General features: G+C 46.2%; 1 protein-coding gene across 2 annotated transcripts in view; it reads right to left on the bottom strand.

Moving 5' to 3' along the window:
* Positions 1 to 12578, bottom strand: part of ASAP1 (ArfGAP with SH3 domain, ankyrin repeat and PH domain 1) — a 149430-nt gene extending 136852 nt beyond the window's left edge. The window contains exon 1 of one of the 2 annotated variants that reach the window (XM_053395300.1): positions 12085 to 12578. The gene's annotated coding sequence lies outside the window, so the exon portion shown is untranslated. The remainder of the gene's footprint in view (positions 1 to 12084) is intronic. The other variant, XM_053395298.1, reaches the window with a different exon arrangement.
* Positions 12579 to 14458: the final 1880 nt, after the last annotated feature.

Genomic DNA, 14458 nt, shown 5'->3' with positions numbered 1-14458 from the left:
TACAGCAATGTTGCTCCCGCAACCTGGGGCAGGGTCTGACAGCCTTTTATGTTTGTCAGAGTAGCGGCCGGTCCTGATCCCCCCATTGACTCACCTCCCTGTTTCGCCCAAAGGCAAGCACTCCTCCTGCGAGTACTCAGGTCTCTCCTTCTCTCAGACTCTCAGTCTCTGCAGCTCGGGAGACGTCAGTGGGTTACTAGACCCAGGGGCCGCCTCAGCCTTCCCTGACCCAACCGGTAGTGGAGCAGCTGTAAGTGATGGCCCAGCTGGAGGCAACGGGGTAATCCTCGCATCTGGAGCCAGGGCAGGCTCAGGCCCCTGACTCGGCCCAGCTGGTGTTTGTTGCAGGGGAACCTGTGCAGACTGGGAGTCTTCAGGATCAGGCCCCAGGCTTGGTTCAGATGGTGTCTGAGGCAAAGGATCCGGTGCAGACTTAGACTCCTCTGGTTGTGAGTCTGAGCCCGAGTCCCAGGCCATCACACCAAGCTTGTGCCCTGGAGAGGTCACTTCAGTGCTGCTAATGCAGCAGTTTTGACTTCACCCCTGGAGGCGCACTCTATTGTTTCTTGAGACAGGCAGGTGACAACAACAGCAGCCTCCTTGACTTTTCAAGCCCTCTGCTCCTATTTGTTTATTCACCCTGTCCCTCGACAAGCCTCTTTTTGTTGTTGTCGTTTAGTCGTTTAGTCGTGTCCGACTCTTCGTGACCCCATGGACCAGAGCACGCCAGGCACTCCTGTCTTCCACTGCCTCCCGCAGTTTGGTCAAACTCATGTTGGTAGCTTTGAGAACACTGTCCAACCATCTCATCCTCTGTCGTCCCCTTCTCCTTGTGCCCTCCATCTTTCCCAACATCAGGTTCTTTTGCAGGGAGTCTTCTCTTCTCATGAGGTGGCCAAAGCTTCAGGATCTGTCCTTCCAGTGAGCACTCAGGGCTGATTTCCTTCAGAATGGATAGGTGTGATCTTTTTGCAGTCCATGGGACTCTCAAGAGTCTCCTCCAACACCATAATTCAAAAGCATCCATTCTTTGGCGATCAGCCTTTTTGATGGTCCAGCTCTCACTTCCATACATCACTACTGGGAAAACCATAGCTTTAACTATACGGATTTTTGTTGGCAAGGTGATGTCTCTGCTTTTTAAGATGCTGTCTTGGTTTGTCATTGCCTCTTTAGCAGCCTCTTTAGCATTCCTCAATTCACTCTTCAAACCAAGGACAGAACGAAGATTTCACAGCAATCGAGAACAACAGCCAAGCTCTTTTCGGGTGCTCAGACTGCAGATTTGGTCCAAATGATAAAAGAGGAACATCTTTTTGCCAGGAGGTTGCTGTGGAATGCGCTCGGTTTCCTGCATCTGCGTTTTGCCAACACAAAGAAAAGCTTTTCCTGTCCAGGGAGCTGCTCAGTCTGCAAACACTTAAAAGTCAACTTCTTTGGAGTGACTTTCCCACATCTTGGAAAAGACTGGCGGTTAGCTCCCAATTCAATTCCTACTGGTGGTATGTGCATGTGTCGCAGTTACCATAAATCTCCTTTAGCAAAGAGCAATAGAAATGTGTCCCCCCCCCCTTCCAGTTGCCAGTGGTAGCACTCCAATAATACGGCGGAGGAGCCAGCTTATGTTGCATCCTGTTCCTAGAAAAACAAGGGCATTCCTTTACAGCAGACTTGTAAATAGTCACTTACGTAAGAAGAGCTCTCCTGGAGGCCGCAGTGCCTTATAAGAAATCTACAGCGGTTGGGACAAACTGAGGCCAGAGACATAAGTAGGTGGAACCACAGATATCTGTCTGACCTTTTACAGTAGACAACAGAAAAGCCAGAGATTTCTACACACCCCTCTCTAGATCTAGGTAAGAGCCACGGATCATAGAATCATAGAGTTCTGGAGATGGAAGGGACCCCTGTTAGGATATTTCCGTTCCACTTTAAAAGGGAGCAGGCTTTGTGAGTCACAGAGTCTGCGTATTTCCTGTTCACAGGATGTTTCTGTTGTGTCTATGCTTTCGTTCTCAGTCTCTGCCTGAGCAGACCGAAGCAGGCAGTCATGTCTTTTCTTTGTTCTGACCAACGCTGAATAAACTTCTAAATAATACTCTCCTGCGTGCATCTTTCGCTGTGCGAATTCTGCTGATAGAGCGTGCATCAGTTCTGGAATGTGGCAAGCTATTTTCTGGAGCTCATGTCGCTAATTGCTGATACTGTATCTATGGGAGGTCGATGGATCGTCCGGAGGCGACGTGGGGGCCATGATGGGCCATATCTCCCGGGCAGTATCCCAACAACCCCAAGAGTCCAACCCCCTGCAATGCAGGAATCTCATCTAAAGCATCCCTGAAAGATGGCCATCCAACCTCTGTTTAAAAACCTGGAAACCTGGGAAGCTGCCTTAGAATCATAGAATCGTAAACAGGCTGTTCTCTACTGAAAGAGAACTACATGAAAATGATGTATAGATGGTATATAACTCCAGTACAGATAGAAAGAATGTACAAAACAGGTTCAAACATATGTTGGAAATGTAAGGAAAAAGAAGGGACCTTTTATCAGATGTGGTGGGATTGTAGAGAAATTAAAAAATTTTGGGAAATGATATATAATGAGTTGAAGAAAATGTTTAGATTTACATTTGTAAAAAAAGCCTGAAGCATTTCTGTTAGGGATTGTAGGGAAAGACCTGCCAAGGAAAATGAAGAACATATTTATGTATGCGACAACGGCAGCAAGGGTCTTAATAGCACAAAGATGGAAGAAAGAAGAAACCCCGACAAAAGAACAGTGGCAAGCGAAATTGATGGACTATGCGGAATTGGCCAAACTGATGCACAAACTATGTGATAAGGACAACTGTGACTTTAAAGAGGAATGGGAACCTTTTACAAAGCATTTTTAAAAACAACAAAATGAGTTGGACTCCTTGGCAGGTTTTGAATAAACATGCACTATTTGCTAGAGATTTTTACACTTTTGTAACATGCAGAGAACAATAAAAGGTAAAGGTACCCCTGCCCGTACGGGCCAGTCTTGACAGACTCTGGGGTTGTGCGCCCATCTCACTCAAGAGGCCAGGGGCCAGCGCTGTCCGGAGACACTTCCGGGTCACGTGGCCAGCGTGACAAAGCTGCATCTGGCGAGCCAGCGCAGCACACGGAAACGCCGTTTACCTTCCCGCCAGTAAGCGGTCCCTATTTATCTGCTTGCACCCGGGAGTGCTTTCGAACTGCTAGGTTGGCAGGCGCTGGGACCGAGCAGCAGGAGCGCACCCCGCCACGGGGATTCGAACCGCGACCTTTCGATCGGCAAGCCCTAGGCGCTGAGGCTTTTACCCACAGCGCCACCCGCGTCCCGCAGAGAACAATATATGCAAATAAATCAGAAAGAGGAACTGAGGGAAGTCGTAGGGGGAGGGGGTATGTGGGGGGGAATGGGAAAAAATACAATTGTTGAAATAATTTGTTATGTGAAAATAACCAATAAAAAACTTTTAAAAAAAAGAATCATAGAACCGTAGAATTGGAAGGGGCGCTGAGGGTCATCTAGTCCAACCCCCTTCAGTGCAGGAATCTCAGCTATAGCACCCATGACAGATTCAACCTCTGCTTAAAAACCTCCAAGGAAGGAGAGTCCACAACCTTCCGAGGGAGTCCGTTCCACTGTTGAACAGCTCTTACTGTCAGAAGTTCTTCCTGATGTTTAGTCGGAATCTCCTTTCTAAGAAAACAAGCTAGCTCCATCTTCCATGTGGCAGCCCTTGAGATATTTGGAGATGGCTACCCTATCTCCTCTCAGTCTCCTCTTTTCCAGGCCAAACATACCCAGCTCCTTCAACCATTCCTCATCAGGCTTGGCTTCCAGACCGTTGATCATCTTGGTTGCCCTCCTCAGCATGGGCTTTCACGTCGTACGCTGCTTAGAGGTTTAAAAAATATCAAGTACTTTCAAAATGTTTTAAACAAACTAGCTGTCAAATGAAAGGTGGGGTGCGGAAAATAAAAAAAACCTGATTTTTTTGGGAGGAGGACTCTGCTTAGCATTGAATGTTACCACTCCAGTTGACACTGGGTTGCTCCCTAGGAGATTTTCTGCAATGCCCCCGCAATGCTGCCACATCATTGCTGTCTAAAGCAGCTATAGAGTGACAACAGCAGGAGAAAAACCAAAGCAACCCCCTGAACATTTATGGTATGAGAAGTGAGCAGATTTTATCAGGAAGTTACAGGATATGCATCAATGGAAAACGAAGAAGTATGGTATCCTCAAAACATTTGCAGGTACAAATAGTGTTGAAAGTGAGTTTAGCTATTGTAGCAGGAAACACCCCCCCCATCATTCAGTTTGTACAAACTTCACACACACTCACACTCACACACTACATACGCTATTCTTCTGTTATAAATTCATAGAAAATCAACCATGCATCAGATTTGCATTGTTCTACTTTTATTTTACTCCATGAAGGAAGGACTACAAAATGGGGAAGGTTTGATACAGGCCAGCCATAATCCCTTCACCATCCCAGCACATCCACAGGAGCCCTGCCCAGTTGCTATGCCAACCCTGATGGTCCTAGACAGAAGACAATCAAGATCACAAAGAACTTGCATATGGGAATGGATTCAGCACGGACTGGAACAAAGGACAATGATCAGATCTTCCCTCAGGGGGCAGGAAACTGCGATTACCTTTTGTCTTCAGAAAATGACTCATGGGGAGGAGGAGAAGGGAACCAGCCAGGTGACAGGACACTCAGGTTACCACCACAACCCCTCCCTCAACCCCTCCTTTCTGTAATGTACCCATGATGTTTCTGGGGGTGGGCTTGACCTAGAGGATGGGAATTTCAAAAGTTTTTATAAGGTCTTGCACACCATTTTTCTGTGTCTTTCCTCTCACCTGCAAGTGAGGGGAGCACCCTGTTGCAACAGTCAATAAAGGCCAAGCCTACAGGCTGCTGATTTGCTCCAATTTACTCTGGTTAGTGTCTTTGTTTTGTCCAAGGGAGCCCTCGGATTTTCCCGGTAACAGCTATGATTGCTCTGGTGGCATCAAGAACACAAATGATAATGAATATGCACATTTGGAGGGGAGCCTTCCCTGCTGGCCTCGCCATAGGGAAACTATTCATGGCTACAGCATCAGCACTGCATTTTCCTATGTGTGGCGAGTCATGCATGCTTCCTGTTTCTTGTTTCTGGAATTAATGCCGGAAAAGAGAGAAGGAAGGCCTTGGCAATCTCCAAAACTAGGCATTAGATCTCCAGAGCTGAGCAAAATCAAGAGAAACAGCAGCGGGGGCGGGGACGATGAAGAGGGAAAGCGATCGACACCCACCCCCTGAAATGTTGTTTGTTAGTCCAGATTTGGTGTTTGCTTTTTAAACTTTGGGGTTTTCATTTTGAGTTCATATGAGAGAGACAGAGTGACTTGTCAAAGGCATGCATGTTCCCATGGCCCTAAAATTTGATGCGGGAGACTAATGGTTTTCTCCCCACCCACATCCACATTCCTTTGCAAGATGGCTGTCTGAAAAATTTGAAGCAGGCCTCTCAAGAAGAGATTCCACAAGCTTGAAATCTCAACTATCTGCCCAGCCCTGACTTAATCTCACCTCCACAGCTGAATTACCTGCAAGGATTCATTGCACTCATACAGTAAAGAACACAAATGTGACAAGGGGAGAGAAAAAGAGTAAACTCTGTTCTGCCACATTTCCTCTCGTACGGTGTGACTTGGAGAGGAAATACCAAAATACCACCAGAAAGCTTATTCCCACAGTGCATTCAGCCTAATCGAAACCAGAAGCACTCGGCATTGTCCCTGTACAAAGGCTACTCTTGCCAGACTTCCAGATCAAAGAGACTCTGAAGAACCCCAGATATTCAGCATCCCTCCAGAATGACCCTCTGATCCCTCGAGAAGGCCATCTTTTGCTAGCAAATAATGGTTGTCCAAGGAATATTACGGGGATGCGGGTGGCACTGTGGGTTAAACCACAGAGCCTAGGACTTCCTTATGTAGGACATCCTTATTTTGATCGGAGAAACACTGCACTGCACTCTACGTGGGGCTACCTTTGAAGGTGACTCGGAAACTACAACTAATCCAGAATGCGGCAGCTAGACTGGTGCCTGGGGGCGGCCGCCGAGACCATATAACACCGGTCTTGAAAGACCTACATTGGCTCCTAGTACGTTTCTGAGCACAATTCAAAGTGTTGGTGCTGACCTTTAAAGCCCTAAACGGCCTCGGTCCAGTATACCTGAAGGAGCGTCTCCACCCCCATCATTCTGCCCGGACGCTGAGGTCCAGCGCCGAGGGCCTTCTGGCGGTTCCCTCATTGCGAGAAGCAAAGCTACAGGGAACCAGGCAGAGGGCCTTCTCGGTAGTAGCGCCCACCCTGTGGAACGCCCTTCCAGCAGATGTCAAAGCAATAAACAACTACCTGACATTCAGAAGACATCTTAAGGCAGCCCTGTTCAGGGAAGTTTTTAACGTGTGCTATTTTACTGTATTTTTGGTTTTTATGGAAGCCGCCCAGAGTGGCTGGGGAGGCCCAGCCAGATGGGCGGGGTATAAATAATAAATAATTATAATAATAATAATTATTATTATTATTATTATTGCAGGGTATGGAGTTATGCGACCCTAGAGCCAAGGAGATAAGTAACTATACAACCTTTAGAAGGCATCTGAAGGCAACCCTGTATAGGGAAGGGTTTTTTTTTAGTTTAATGTGTTATTATGTTTTTATACGTGTATGGTGGAAGCTTCCCAGAGTGGCTGGGGAACCCAGTCCGATGAGTGGGCTACAAATAATAAAGTTGCTATTATTCACTGTGTGCGTTTTTCAAGAAAACATGGAGTTGTTACATTAGGTGCCACACTTTTTAACAGCAACAAAAGAGAGATACCACTATTGCGTATCCTTGAGTACCCACAGAATAAAACACTGCTATTTATTATTATTAGGGACGCGGGTGGCGCTGTGAGTTAAACCACAGAGCCTAGGACTTGCCAATCAAAAGGTTGGCGGTTCGAATCCCTGTAACAGGGCGAGCTCCCATTGTTCGGTCCCTGCTCCTGCCAACCTAGCTGTTCGAAAGCACGTCAAAGTGCAAGTAGATAAATAGGTACTGCTCCAGCGGGAAGGTAAACGGCGTTTCCGTGTGCTGCTCTGGTTCGCCAGAAGCGGCTTAGTCATGCTGGCCACATGACCCGGAAGCTGTACACCGGCTCCCTCGGCCAATAAAGCGAGATGAGCGCCGCAACCCCAGAGTTGGCCACGACAGGACCTAATGGTCAGGGGTCCCTTTACCTATTATTATTATTATTATTATTATTATTATTATTATTAAATAATAGGACATTCCTATTTTCACCGGAGAAATGTTGGAAGCTATGGAGCATATTGTGTACATTGGCTCTTGCTGAGGCATGAGGAACGGACATTCTGCAGAGTTTTACCAGGGCTGAACACAGGAACAAAGTTCCATGTGTCAGCTTACGCTCCAGTAGCCCCATTACAAAAACGAGCCTCCGTTTTCCATATCTACAGCGCTGGCTGCTCTCTCTCCTCCCTTCCTGCTATAAAAATGGCACAGTCACAAGTTTCGGGGAAAGGAAAACAGCTTATACTGCAAGCCACACTCTTTTTTCCCCTCCTTTCCCATTTGTGCTGCCCCCAAATGCCATATGCCAAACCCACAGCAAGCAACCACATTCAGATGACCTGCTTTGTTAAAGCTATTTTTTGAGGACATTGGAGAATCATCCACTTGTCCCTCCTGAAAAATTAGTGTGGGCGATATGAGATCAGGGCTAACACATGGAGATGGTAGCACTTAGTAAACTCCCTCCCAGGGGAAAAAAACCACACACACCCTAGAAACCTTCTGCCAGGGAACAGGCTGGTTCAATCAAATATATGGCATGCAGCATCCACTGCCTGCTTAGGCCTGCCAGGTTACACTTTTGCACTAAGCCAAATTGGCCATGTGCCCCCCCCTTTTATGCTTTATTTGTCATAATTGCATCCATACATCCAAGACAAATCATTACAGTCATACCTTGGGTTACAGCCGCTTAGGTTGCGCTTTTTCGGGTTACGCACCCACCGAAACCTGGAAGTACCAGAACAGGTTACTTCTGGGTTTTGGCGGTTGCGCATGTGCAGAAGCGCTAAATCGTGCTCTGCTGATGCGCCGATCCGGGTTGCGAACACTGTGGGTTGCAAACATGCATCCCGAAAGGATCACGTTCGCAACCCGAGCGTCCACTGCATCTATATATCCAAATTATCAAGATAAAATTCAAAGAAATGTAAAAGAAAGCATAAGTTTGTTACGTAGTTTAACTTCCCGTCCTTTTCAACGTTCTTTCACTCTAATAAACCTATTGCCTTGAATTATCAATGTATTAATAATAAACATCTGTGTAGACATGTCTATGCTTACTCTTATATCTTTAATTATTTACAAAGCTTGCTCAATGCTGTGACCGAATTCAAATTGCAACACTTATTTTTTAAATATCTCTTTAAAGGTAAAGGGACCCCTGACCATTAGGTCCAGTCATGGCCAACTCTGGGGTTGCAGCGCTCATCTAGCTTTACTGGCCGAAGGAGCCGGCTTATAGCTTCTGGGTCATGTGGCCAGCATGACTAAGCCGCTTCTGGCGAACCAGAGCAGCGCATGGAAATGCCATTTACCTTCCCGCCGGAGTGGTACCTATTTATCTACTTGCACTTTGACGTGCTTTCGAACTTCTAGGTTGGCAGGAGCAGGGACTGAGCAACAGGAGCTCACCCCGTCACGGGGATTCAAACCGCCGACCTTCTGATCGGCAAGTCCTATGTTCTATGGTTTAACCCACAGCGCCACCCATGTCCCTAATATTATAAGTAAGTAAATTATATTTTTTAAACTTACTTCCCAAGTTGCTGCCTGATTCTGGCTATACCATAAATATAGATATAAGTATTTTGCCTGCATAGTTTTTAACTGCTGCTGTTGCTGCGAACCAATGCAAGGTTGTAAGTAAATTATATTTTTAAACTTACTTCCCAAGTTGCTGCCTGAATCTTTGTTAAGCATGGTAAGAAAGGGAAAGCCAGCTAACTTCATAACTAGCCTTGCTCAAAACAAGACTTTGCAGCCTCATTCCTAAGCTTTAAATTTTGCTGCTAAGGATGGGATTTTGAAGCTCTGTTCAACCTTCGCACAGAGAGAGCACCCAGCCATCATGACTAGTAGCATCTGCTGAAGGTTCAATCCCCAACATCTCCTGGTAGCGCCAGTCTGAAAGCCCAGAGACCTGTTGCTGCCAGCCAGTGTCGACAGTACTGAGTTAGATGGACCAATGGCCTGATTTGTTGCATTTCCCAAAAGACCTGAAGCCTTGCCACTAGGGATAATGAGTGATAATATTTCAAAGAAGGCACTCAAACTCTTTCTATATGCGACAGCTGCAGCTGGAACGGTATATGCGAAAAAATGGAAAGAAAAAGAGGTACCTACAAAACTATACAGGGACGCAGGTGGTGCTGTGGGTTAAACCACAGAGCCTAGGACTTGCCGATCAGAAGTTCCGCGGTTCGAATCCCCACGACGGGGTGAGCTCCCGTTGTTCAGTCCCTGCTCCTACCAACCTAGCAGTTCAAAAGCACCTCAAAGTGCAAATAGATAAATAGGTACCACAACGGCGGGAAGGTAAACGGCGTTTCTGTGCACTGCTCTGGCTCGCCAGAAGCGGTTTGGTCATGCTGGCCACATGGCCCAGAAGCTGTACGCCAGCTCCCTCGGCCAATAAAGCGAGATGAGCGCCGCAACCCCAGAGTCGATCACAACTGGACCTAATGGTCAGGGGGTACCTTTACCTTTTACAAAAGAACACACACAACTAGTATCTATGACTGTGAAACGAAAACATAAGGATGAGTCCTAGATAAGAGTGGAAGTGCTTTGGAGAATATCTTAGAGGGTACACTATTCAGTTTAACCTACATGTATGAGTTAACATATGAGCAGAAGATAATATCAAATAAAAGAAGATTTGAGAGAAAAAACGGGTAGAATGTCAGGATTTGCAACTGACCAAGGTTTGCTTAGAATGCCATGGAAAGGTGGACTGGGAAGTCCTAGGAAAAGGGATAAATGAAGGATATGGTATGTTGCGTGTGTATAAAAGTTGTAAAAAGGCATTACAGTGGCACCTCGGGTTACATACACTTCCAGTTATATACGCTTCAGGTTATAGACTCTGCTAACCCAGAAATAGTGCTTCAGGTTAAGAACTTTGCTTCAGGATGAGAACAGAAATCGTGCCCTGGTGGCGTGGTGTCAGCAGGAGGCCCCATTAGCCAAAGTGGTGCTTCAGGTTAAGAACAGTTTCAGGTTAAGAATGGACCTCCGGAACGAATTAAGTACTTAACCCGAGGTACCACTGTAAAAACACACACACAAAACCTTAGACCCATTCTGGTCTCAGTACCACATCTACTGATCGCTTTGTCTCTAAACTGAGATGGTGGAAGGAGATGGAAATTAGAACCACTGTCCCTGATCAGGTCTTCTCCACCACACTTCTGTCCAGGGAGGAAATCCCCCCCCAAAATCATTCTCAAGGCTTCACACTGGTGGGTATGTGTGTGAAATGTATTTCTGGAAGAACACATCTGTTTACAGGGCACACAAACAGCACAACTTTCAAATGCAATCTTGGCTCTGCTTCCCTTTCCAAATCTGATGCTGGCTCATCTAAAACTGCATTTCTGTCTTTGACAGAAGCATGCCAACAAACAGTGGGGGCAAGACCCCAGAAGCTCATTATGACTGCAATAATCCCCATGAACTTCACTGGACCTTCTGCTTCTGAGTAGAAAATGCATATGGTTACTCTATAAGCAACGTGTGTGAAATCTGCCCTCTTAAGGCTGCCTAGGATTGTGGCCTTAATTTGGAGAGCATTACTTGGTAGTCAGTGGAAGAAAGATATCTCTAAACCAAATGCACATTCTTGGCACCAGATACTTTGCATCTATTTATTCGCTAAATTTATAACCCACCCTTTACCAGATGGCCCCTTTTGATCCAGAGACAATGGAAATTCCATAAAAATAGAAATTAAAAAAGGAGTATTCCCAGGATTACTGTTGAAAATATCATTTAAAAAATAACTCTATGGTGTGAAATATTGCACAATTAGGGTCTGATCTTGTTGCAGGTAACAATAGATGATATATGCACAGGATTGGACCTAAGAACCCCCTTTCAGCACAGAGGGAGACCATCCAATCTTTTTCATAATGATCCTAGTAAAATACACACACACTACATGCAAAGAGCACTCCCACCCGAACATTCAGATACAATTTTGAGCCATTAGCCAAAGAACTAATTTTTATATTCACACTTTTATTACTGTCTAATTCTTCAGCAGGGATGTCTGTGGCTAACCCTGGCCCCTTCACGGCCTCTTCTTGCATTTGATCCAAGTCTCCCCTTTTAGCGCTGAAATATTTGAAAAGACAACAGAAATAAAAGGGGCATGCACATTACGGAGAAATTTTAAAACTGAACTGGAGTTGATTTGCAACAGGCCTGTGAGGAATGCAAATCACATCCATCCATAATGATATAGTTATTTGAAGAAGGTTGTGTGTGTTTTTGTTTTAGGGGTTTTTTTGTGTTTTTTTGCTGGTGGGTAAGACTCAATGGGAAAACTTAGCTTTCTGCCAGTATCAAGACAATGGGTTTGAGCATGTGGCTTCTTTGCAAGCCCAGCTCTATAAAAAATTTGCTCACAAGAGCAGTTCTTAAAAGTTAATGCGAGTAAGGATTTCTGGGCCGAGCGTAGAAATCTGCAGAGTGATCCTTCCTGACATTGCAGAAGTTAGCACCATTTATTTTGAGCAAGGAAAAGCAAGCATTTGCAGACAATTAAAACATGAGACAATCAACATAGCAAAAACAAGCACTTTCTCTGTGATTTGAAATTTAAGACATCCATACATAAGGAGCAGAGACACAAGCTCGGCTCCTGTCTCTCGACTAAGCATCCCTAAAGACGGTGTTGATAACTCACCAAGACTTGTCCACAGTGATCTCCCATTCCAGAAGTGCCCGCCAAAATGTAGGCCATCATTCCATATTAAAGGTTAAAAATTATTTTCCCACGGGCAGTTGAACAGGGAAAAAATGGTCCACGCTGCTGCAGTGATAACTCCCAGGAATTGGGGGTTACTATTTGATTTCTTGGTTCAAACTGAAAGAAAATCCAAAGTCCAGGGATCCACAGATGTTTTCTGGGAGCCTAAAAGTTTTTGACTTGCATCCATAAAAGTCCTGGCCGGTAAGGAGACACAAATACAATTGGTAAGGCAGCAGGAAGGAAAGTCTACCGAAAGGGGCTGGGGTAGCAAGGCCACTCACTGGACACCCCTTGGGCTGATAGAAGAGATTTCAGGAAATCCAAACACTTAAACAGGAAATCTGAATGCTGGATAAACATTCCATAATCTCCACTGCTAAGTGAACATGCAACCTCTCCTGTTAACCCTTCCCTGCTCTGGGCGGAATGCAAAACTCAATTGGACATACTTTGTTGAAACCGGATCTCTCTTAACGTTCCACCATGTGCTTGCGTGTGTCTCTGAGGTATGACATTACTCCAGAATGGTGGTTAGGTTTTTCCCCCCTCCCCTTTCTTTGTTTCTTTCAGAATTTACTAGCATCTGGTGGGGTTAGAAAGCCTCCTTCCTCCCCATTGTTCCTTAATCTGTGCCTGGCAACATTTTAGTTAAAAGCGTGGCGATTTTCTGCCGGTTAATATTTTCCACCAGCCAAGCAGTCCTGCAATGCAGCTTTGATTTGTAGCAGGAAAGGAATGCTAGGATACTTATTAGCTAAGTGTGTCCATCCCCCCCTCCATGGCTCCTTTTTGCTTTGTTTCCATTTCACAGAGTAGCTCCCCTCCACCACCATTCCTCCTCTTCTTCACGTGCTCCTACATGTCATTTTCTCAAAGGTTAATTTCTGCATGTCACCTGTTGATTTATTTTATTATCCTCCTGGCCCTCTGTGTTGGGTAAGGGAGTTCCGGTTGCAGTAATTCCATAAAGAAACCAGAAAGATCACTTAAAAGAAGATCTTGGGTTGTGGCCAATGTTAGTTCTACTCAGAGTCCAACCCACAGAAATTAATGAACATGACTAACTTGCATTTCAATGGGTCTACTCTCTCTGTACAGTGGAACCTTGGTTCCCGAACGGCTTAGTTGTCGGACAAATCGGCTCCCGAACGCTGCAAACCCAGAAGTAAGTGTTGCGGTTTGTGAACGTTTTTCGGAAGACGAATGTCCGACGCGGCTTCCGATTGAGTGCAGGAAGCTCCTGCAGCCAATCGGAAGCCGCGCCTTGATTTTCTAACGGACTCCCAGAACGGGTTAAGTTCGAGTACCAAGATACCACTGTATAGAACTTAGCTGGGTGCAACTCAGGGGTGGTAGTTAGAGGAGACCCCTAGAAGTTGACATATTTGACTAACTGTTCCCTACTAAGGCCATATCCTGAACCAAAAAGCACTTCAAACAGGCATAAAGGTAAAGGTACCCCTGACCGTTAGGTCCAGTCGCGGACGACTCTGGGGTTGCGGCGCTCATCTCGCTCTATAGGCCGAGGGAGCCGGCGTTTGTCTACACACAGCTTCTAGGTCATGTGGCCAGCATGACTAAGCCACTTCTGGCGAACCAGAGCAGCGCACGGAAATGCCGTTTACCTTCCCACCAGAGCAGTACCTATTTATCTACTTGCACTTTGACGTGCTTTCGAACTGCTAGGTTGACAGGAGCAGGGACCGAGCAACGGGAGCTCACCCCATCGCGGGGATTCGAACCGCCGACCTTCCGATCGGCAAGCCCTAGGCTCTGTGGTTTAGACCACAGAGCCAACTGCAGTTTGTTGGGTGCTGAGCATTGTTAGGAGACCCCATTCCTCTTACTACCATTTCCAAAACAGTTTAATGAAGGAGATTCTGACTCAACATCAGGAAGAACTTTCTCGGCAGTAAGATCTGTTCGACAGTGGAACTGTCAACGCTTGGGACGTTGTGGTCTCTCCTTCCTTGGAGAGTTTTTAAAGCAGCGGTTGGATGGCCATCTGTCCTGGATGCTTTAGCTGATATTCCTGCATTGCAGGGGGTTGGACTAGATGACCCTCGGGGTCCCTTCCAACTCTGCAATTCTGTGATTCTACGAAATGCACAAAGGACAGGACTATTGATGACTGTTAGCCGTGATGGCTCTGCTCTGCTGCTACAGCTGGAGACAGCAATGGTTCTGAATACCAGTTGCCGGAAACTGCAGGAGGGGAGAGGGGTGCTGTGTTCGAATCCTGCTTGGGGGTTTCCCACAGGCTGGCCACTGTGAGCACAGGATGCTGGACTCAGATGGGCCATTGGGT

Source organism: Podarcis raffonei, chromosome 7 (assembly GCF_027172205.1).
Source record: "Podarcis raffonei isolate rPodRaf1 chromosome 7, rPodRaf1.pri, whole genome shotgun sequence".
NCBI classification, from domain to species: domain Eukaryota; kingdom Metazoa; phylum Chordata; class Lepidosauria; order Squamata; family Lacertidae; genus Podarcis; species Podarcis raffonei.
The sequence above is the reverse complement of the archived record's forward strand: the minus strand, read 5'-3'. Positions and strand labels throughout refer to the sequence as shown.